The sequence below is a fragment of the Ranitomeya variabilis genome, chromosome 6 (genome assembly GCF_051348905.1).
Source record: "Ranitomeya variabilis isolate aRanVar5 chromosome 6, aRanVar5.hap1, whole genome shotgun sequence".
In the NCBI taxonomy this organism is placed as follows: Eukaryota; Metazoa; Chordata; class Amphibia; order Anura; family Dendrobatidae; genus Ranitomeya; species Ranitomeya variabilis.
In genome coordinates this window covers 439,814,217-439,822,933 of record NC_135237.1, presented here as the reverse complement: position 1 = coordinate 439,822,933, position 8,717 = coordinate 439,814,217, and positions in this window count along the sequence as shown.

Sequence of the window (8,717 nt, the reverse complement as noted above, 5' to 3'; positions counted from 1 at the left end):
AGAAAGAAACTTCTCCTTGGGAAGGAAGACCTGAGCCCGAAAGGTATCGAATTCCATGCCTAGGAACTCCAGCCGTTGGGTTGGAATCAAGGAAGACTTCTGGTAGTTGATCAACCAGCCTAGGCGAACTAAGGTGTCCAGAGTAAGATGGAGGCTCTGGCTGCAATCCCCCTGGGATGAGCCCTTGATCAATAGGTCGTCGAGGTATGGGATTACCAGAATCCCTTTTGAACGCAGGATGGCCATGACAGCTGCCATGACCTTCGTAAAGACCCTGGGAGCAGATGCCAGCCCGAAGGGGAGGGCAGTGAACTGGTAATGATGCTCCCTGATCGCGAATCGGAGGAACCTCTGATGCTGCACGCAAATAGGAATGTGAAGGTACGCATCCCGAATGTCCACTGAGCACAGAAACTCTCCCGGCTCCATGGACGCGATCACCGAGCGCAGAGATTCCGTTTTGAAGTGTTGAATCCGAAGGTGGCGGTTCAATCGTTTGAGATCCAGAAACGGACGGAGAGAGCCGTCCTTTTTTGGAACCACGAACAGGTTTGAATAAAACCCGGAAAACCGCTGACGAAAAGGCACCGGCACTACGACTCCCGAGGCGAGGAGCGAATCGACGGCTTGGAGAAGCCCTGGGAGATGAGAGGGCTTTTTGGGAGGACGAGAGAGCATGAAACGTCTTCCTGGGGGCGAAGAAAATTCTATTTTGTAGCCTGACGTGACGATCTCCCTGACCCAGGCGTCGTCGACTACTGAAAGCCAAACCTCTGAGAATAGAAGAAGGCGGCCTCCCACCCTGGAAGGAGTTCCAGGTGGGGGCGACCCGTCATTTATTAGAAAACCTGCGGCCCCGAGATCCCGATGGTTTTGCGGGGTGGCTCTTGGCTCTCCAGCGTGGCGGAGGCCTGAAAGAAGGTTTTCTTCGGTCCCCTTGTGAGGAGGAACGGTCCAAGACGGGGTTTCCCGAAGAGGCAAAAGACCGAAAGGGACGAAAGGACTGGGGACCCCTCCTGTTGAAGGGACGTTTAGGCTTGGACTGGGGTAAGGAGGTACTCTTACCGCCAGTAGCGTCCGAGATCATTTGATCTAGCTGCGAGCCGAAGAGTCTGGAGCCCTGGAAGGGCAGACCCGTGAGCGATTTCTTAGATGCGGGGTCAGCGTTCCACGCCTTTAACCAAAGAATCCGGCGAATGGCGACAATGTTGCCATTAGCCCTGGTAGAGCAGGCCGCTGCATCAAGGGAGGCATTCATCAGGTATTTTCCTGCCAGTGAAATCTGATCTGCTAATTCAGACAGTTCTTCAGCAGGAGCAGAGGCCGAAATGCCCCTGCGCAGGGTCTTGGCTCAGGCTGATACAGCCTTAGCTACCCATGATGAGGCGAAAATAGGGCAAAGGGAGGCTCCGGAGGCCTCAAATGCTGATTTTGCTAGCGCCTCGATTTGTCTGTCCGAGGGGTCCTTAAGGGAAGCCGCGTCCGGAAAAGACAGAACTGTCTGTGAGGATAGCCTGGACACAGGCGGGTCGACCTTAGGAGACTCGGACCACTTGGAGACCAGGTCGGAGTGAAAAGGGTATAACACATCAAGCAGTTTCCTGCCTGGGAAACGCTTGCCAGGGTTTTTCCAGTGAGTGGCGGTAGTGTTGTCAAACTCCTTGTGATTAGGGAAAACCCTAGAGGGACGTTTAATCCATTTAAAAGCAACGGAGACGTCCTGAGAGCTTGCCTCATCTCCTTAAGATCAAGTGTCTGAACGATAGCTGAAATAAGGCTATCAACCATGTCTTGTGTTCCGGAAGTCTGATCTGCATCCGAGTCAGATTCCGACTGAGAAGTTACGTCAGACCCGAGGTCCGCCTGTGAGGAAGGGGAACGGGCAGATAGGTGAATCCCGATGTGGTCCGGTGAACTGGAGAAGGATCTAGAATAAGGTCCGTTTTCTGTCTCTTTTGTCCGGTCTGCCTCTGTGAGAGTCTAGGACAGGTGCGGGCGAATCGCCGTGAGAGGCGTTCGTGGCACTGGTGGCATTAGAGAGAAGCGGGATGCGTTCAAGTGCCTGGACCAGGGACTGAGAAACCTTAGTCAGGTCGGACACAGATTGAGACATAGCAACAACCCACTCCGGGGGAGGGGGGGTGCACTCATCCCGGGACCTATAAGCTTCCAGGGGAGCTGACAGGACGGGCAGAAAGGAGATGGCTGACCTGAAACCCACTTTTTCTTACAGTGAGCGCAGGCGTAATGGATGGCCGTAGGGGCAAAGGCCGGGGTGGGGTCGGACATAGGTGGATATTACCTTGTCCCCAGAGAATACTGCCAGGTGGAGTAGGAGGTAGCGCTGAGCCTGGTGAAAGACAGCGGTAACCGCAGGTGCCTGTGTTCCCCCGAGAAATCCTGTGTCCCACGCGATGAGCAGACGCTGACATGCTGACAGGGAGCAGGAAGCAGGAGAAAAGAGCGCGGAGAAAGTGCGACGCTGTGGGCGTGCACAGGACCGAAGGGGGGAAAGAAAGGAACGCCCCCTGTAAAACTGAAAGCAATCCGGCCGCTATACCGTCGACCGCCACAAGAGGGCGCTCAAGCGGCAAGAAAGGGAAAAGCAGGGAGACGCTGCACATCCCGGCCGCACTAATTCCGGCCACCACCAGAGGGCGCTCAAGCGCTAAGAAAGGAATAAACAGTGAGGCAGAGAGAAATGGCGGGCGAACGAGCCTGCAAGTTTGAATAAGGAGGGAAAAGATGCCAGCTTTCCTGCTCCCATTCCTACTGGTCTCAACGCCCGAATATGCAGCCCACTTCCCTGTCAGATGCTCCCCTATGGTAAGAGGAGATCGCTGCTGGGCAGGGTATTGGTGGGGGTGGGGGGGGTTTGTTGATTGAAGATTCCCTACCTGCAGATGAGGAATCATCAGGATCCCTGGTAGATAGAGGGTCCTGGAAGTAGTCCTCCTTCCCGCGCCACGACTCTCCGGCGCAGAAGACGGCGTCGACCCCTGAACAGGGGGAGAGGGTCACTGGATGTGACCGCCGTCTTCCTCTCAGCCCGCTCCGAGGAGAGGGATGAGGAGGGGAAACGGGCAGGACTGGCCACCGAAGAAAGGGTCACCCTGAACACCCGAATGGGTGACAGGGGACAAAGTCCTGCCCAGCGGGTCCGAGAGGGTGCGATGTGGGTGATACCACACTGCTCTCTCGGTCGCTCAAAGTGGGGAAGACAGGGTGAGAAAACTGCACCCTGTTACCCTGAAGAAAGAGTCTGAAAAAGAAAGGGGAAATGATTAAAAACACACAACAAATCCCTGTAAAAGAAATGCGGATCTGGTGTTAGATCCAGGTCCGCCTCCTACAGACACTAAGCAAAAACTGAGTTGCCTGGTGCCTGTCGGAGGGTGTATACTGCCGGGGAGGAGTTACTACTTCTTTATTTGCATAGTGTCAGCCTCCTAGTGACAGCAGCATACACCCATGGTTACCTGTGTCCCCCAATGAAGCGAGAAAGAAACAGATTTTACAGTAAGCAATCAAAAATCCTGTTATTGTCAACGATCATAAAATATCTACCTGCACCTTTTAGAGCAAGTGTCTACTTAAAAAAATATATATATATATATATAATAATGCCTTTGAGGGGATTTGGACTCAATAGGCAAGGTGTCCCCCCCTACTCAGCCCCTTCACCAGCCACAGCTGGCACGTCCATACATTACATGTAGTGCCTATTGATTTCAGTAGGGACTATGGCATGCCGAATTTTATGAATTGGTACATCACAGAGGTAGTGAACACTAGCTGTGAGTTATTAAAAGTGGGAAACCTTTTCTATATATATATTTAAATGTACGGTATACATTTTGGGCTTAAGATAATTTTTTCAGTTAGTTTTCATTAAAAATGTTGTAATGTTTGGGCTGAGAGGAGAGGAGTGAACACTCTCATCAGACTATTAGAACGAGGTCAAAGACCACTTCTCAGATATCTCGTCCTGCAGCCACCTATAGACCATGTAACATAGAACTACAAAAGATAAAACGTGCAAAACTTTTAATGAAAACAAATTGAAGAATGATTCTTACCCTAAGCTTTGTTTGTCTTTTTTCTGTAAATTTTAGGTTTTTTTAGGGGGATTTTCTAGTGAAGTATGATGCATGTAGCTAAAAAGTGAACATAATGCACTCTTGGCATGATTAAATATTTTCCTTTCATCTACTCTCTAGCGTTGCTCTCGCAAAGAGATGGAAAACGAGTAGAAAGAGAGGAGCACTGGACTGCTCAGCCACTCCATGGGTGCACTTGTGCTTGCTTTGAACAGTCTTTTTTGCTGACTGACTCCTTACTGATGTTCGACATACCGGTGCAATAGAATATCTGCTCCCTGTGTTTGATGTTGGCTCATGAACCGAGCCTACATATTTGCTAGCAGAAGATGGCTGTGTTATTTAGCCATCATCTGCTGCTAGTGGACGGAACGCTGTCTGCGTCTGTACATGTGTTAAATGTCATTGTCAATCTCTTTCCTGGAGGGAATGTTGTTCAAACCACCCATTGGTGGCTGCACAATTCAATAGTGGGGTGCTGATTGGTTACCATGATCCCCTGGTTGTCTGTGTAAGACCTCCGTGCTTGACCTGATGCACACCTATTAAAGCAAGCCTATTACTGGCCTTCATACGAGACTATGATTTTTGCTATACACACACCAATAATTTAATCATTTGTACTATACACAGCAATACTAGTCGATCGCATCTGGAATATTGGGAGGGAAAAATGAAAATGGATAATTGCCTGGTTGGGAAGGGGTTAAATCATGGTAATGTAGGTGCTGATTATTTTCTCTTGGGTCAAGTAGTGTAAGAATTCCAGAAAATGTTTAACAACCATGAAGTCCTGCAGAGGTTCCAGCACACCGAGAAGGGCACTGAATGTGGTGGAAGCAGATATTGCTTGTAATGAAGGTATATTGGGTACAGAATTACTGTTGCATGCACTTTTCATAACTTAGTTTAAAGTGTCAAGGAAATGCACTTATATCCTGAAGCTCCTAAACTGATATTTTTCCCCATCTTCACCAGCAGCTATGAAATGCAGTTTATATTCCTGATTAGTCCTTGACAATTATCATAAAAGACATAATGGAGATTTCATGAAATAATGTGCTTGGCAACATACACAGCATGACTAATGTAAAGGAAGGAAAGAGTTTGTGTGTTTTCCTACTTTAATGAGACCATTTGTTAACAAATGCTTATAATGAAGCTTTGTTGTATGAGTTTGCAGGAGCATGGGTGATGTTGTACTGTCGTATAATTCCATGTATCCAATCAATTATGCTGTCGGGTTTCTGCCCTGGCAGAGCTTCCACCTGTGCTGATACTCTTATAGGAAAAGTCAGCTAGATCACTGTTGGTTTACCCACCACATAAAGTGGACTTCAGCTGTAGAACCTGAATACTGCTTCATCTGTCCGGCTACAGTTACGTGAGATAAGACTTGTGTTACAACATGCGGCTTCTTCGCTTAAATACACAACTCTACAATGCAAACGTACAAAAAGGCAAGGTAGCTTCAGACTTCATATGTAAATAATTTCAGAATAAAGTCTTAATAAATTGTATTCTAAGGCAATGATAATGTATTGCTTTTCATTATATGGCCCAGAGTTACACGTGTGTAATGCGAGAAACTCGTGCCAATTCCTGGCACTGCCGCTGTCAGTTTGGACCATAGAAATACATGCAGCTGCACACTCCATCCCGAGTGCCGGCAATTGATGAGACTCTTGCATTACACACGCAAGAGTGACCCCTGTCCTATAGGAGTCTATCTAGGTTGTATTCAAGTCAGGAGAAGGCCTCTTGTCCACACTGGAGATAGCACAGGCTTTTTGATTGTGTCTTTGAAAATTTAAGCCCCTTCAGCCTAAAGAACATTTGTGAGGTCGTACAATGAAATTTGGGGTTTGGTTGAGACTGGAATACCAGTCGGCCACCTTTTAGATTGTTTGGAATATCTGGAAGAGTGATTATCTGGAGAAAAATGGGTGACCACTACCATGAATCTTGTGTCACGCCAACATTAAAGCAGCCAGAGACTACTCGTGCCTGGTTACTTTTCATCCAAGGGGAGTAGGCTTACTCACAATTTTGCTATAAGACCACTGCCATGAGTTAATATTGGGACCTTCTCCAAGAGTAACTTTTCCCAAGGATCCAGGAGCTATTTTGTGAGGAACAATGCTTTGTCAAGCATGATGGCGACAATGTCACAAGACAAAAGTGATAGCCAAGTTGCTTGTTGAAACAAAACCTTGACATTTGGAACCATGGCAGGAAACTCCTCAAATCTTAAGCCTATAGCGAACCTGAGGCGAATACTCAAAAACAGAATGAACAAATAAAAAAACGGAAATTGTGATCAACTCCAAGCACTAACTAGGCAAGAATGGGTGGCTATAAGTCAGACTTGGGCTCAGAATGTAATATTCAGCATGATAGCGAGAAGGGCAAAAGTCTTAAAAAAAATAATAACACAGGTCAACAAAAAAAAATTTTTTTTCTGGTGTCCAAAATATTTTAATGAATTTGGGGTATTTTTGGGGTGCTGATTCTGAATATGCTATCAGTTTTGCCAGATTGGCTCAAGTTTTTGACATTTTTGGTATCTTATTTATAGCACTTGTTGGTAAATGCGACGCATCATCTCATTAATTTCTTTGGATTAGTACTTGAACTGAGCAGTTCTCAATATAGTTTTGTGTTAATTAGTGTTCTAAAAGTTTGTTCATAGCTTGATTTTTGCACTAACTTTATGTTGTTGTCTGTTTTCCAGTGAAAAGCATGAACTCATCAAGAAGAAGTTGTCTTAACGATCCAGACTCATTCTGTTACATTTGTGGTGAATACACACTGCCAAAACATAGAAGAAACATAACAGACTTCGTAAAAAAAGTGTATTTTGCCTATTTTGGGGTTATGCTTGGGGACCAAGACAAGTTTTGGGCACCACACATAGTGTGCAAAGCATGTATCGAATTATTACGAAAATGGAGCAAAGGACAAAGAAAAAGCTTCAAATTTGGTGTTCCAATGGTGTGGAGAGAGCCAAAAAATCATCATGATGACTGTTATTTCTGTGCAGTGCAAGTGCAAGGATTCAATAAGCATAAGAAACGAAAATGGGAGTAACATGGAATCTGCAAGAAGGCCTGTCCCTCATTGTGAAGATGTGCCTGTACCTGTGTTTACCATAAATAACAGTCATCATGATGATTTTGTGGCTCTCTCCACACCATTGGAACACCAAATTTGAAGCTTTTTCTTTGTCCTTTGCTCCATTTTCGTAATAATTCGATACATGCTTTGCACACTATGTGTGGTGCCCAAAACTTGTCTTGGTCCCCAAGCATAACCCCAAAATAGGCAAAATACACTTTTTTTACGAAGTCTGTTATGTTTCTTTTATGTTTTGGCAGTGTGTATTCACCACAAATGTAACAGAATGAGTCTGGATCGTTAAGACAACTTCTTCTTGATGAGTTCATGCTTTTCACTGGAAAACAGACAACAACATAAAGTTAGTGCAAAAATCAAGCTATGAACAAACTTTTAGAACACTAATTAACACAAAACTATATTGAGAACTGCTCAGTTCAAGTACTAATCCAAAGAAATTAATGAGATGATGCGTCGCATTTACCAACAAGTGCTATAAATAAGATACCAAAAATCTCAAAAACTTGAGCCAATCTGGCAAAACTGATGACATATTCAAAATCAGCACCCCAAAAATACCCTAAATTCGATGAAATATCTTTGGCACCAAAAATGCTGTTGACCAGTGTAATAATAATGGAAAATACAAATTATTGAGTCTTTACATACACTTTATGTATTTTCAAAAAAAAAAGTAAAAAAATGTATGAGGTGCTGATAATTGTACACCAGTAACTATATTTATATATATATATATATATATATATATATATATATATATATACACACACTAGATTGTGGCCCGATTCTAATGCATCGGGTATTCTAGAATATGCATGTCCCCGTAGTATATGGACAATGATGATTCCGACTGTGCCCGTCGCTGATTGGTCGAGGCAACCTTTATGACATCATCGCCATGGCAACCATTATGACATCTACGTCAATACTGTGCCCGTTGCAGATTGGTCGAGGCCTGGCGGCCTCGACCAATCAGACGCGGGATTTCCATTATGACATCATCGTCGCCATGCTGTGCCCGTCGCTGATTGGTCGAGGCCTGGCGGCCTCGACCAATCAGCGAATGAATAGACGGGACAGACAGACAGAAAAACCCTTAGACAATTATATATATATCCATATACTATGGGGACATGCATATTCTAGAATACCCGATGCATTAGAATCGGGCCTGTTGCCTTTACCAATCAGCGACGGGCACAGTCTGCCGCGAATTCTGGAATTATCATTGTCCATATACTACAGGGACATGCATATTCTAGAATACCCGATGCGTTAGAATCTACACTCACCGGCCACTTTATTAGGTACACCATGCTAGTAACGGGTTGGACCCCCTTTTGCCTTCAGAACTGCCTCAATTCTTCGTGGCATAGATTCAACAAGGTGCTGGAAGCATTCCTCAGAGATTTTGGTCCATATTGACATGATGGCATCACACAGTTGCCGCAGATTTGTCGGCTGCACATCCCAAAGATG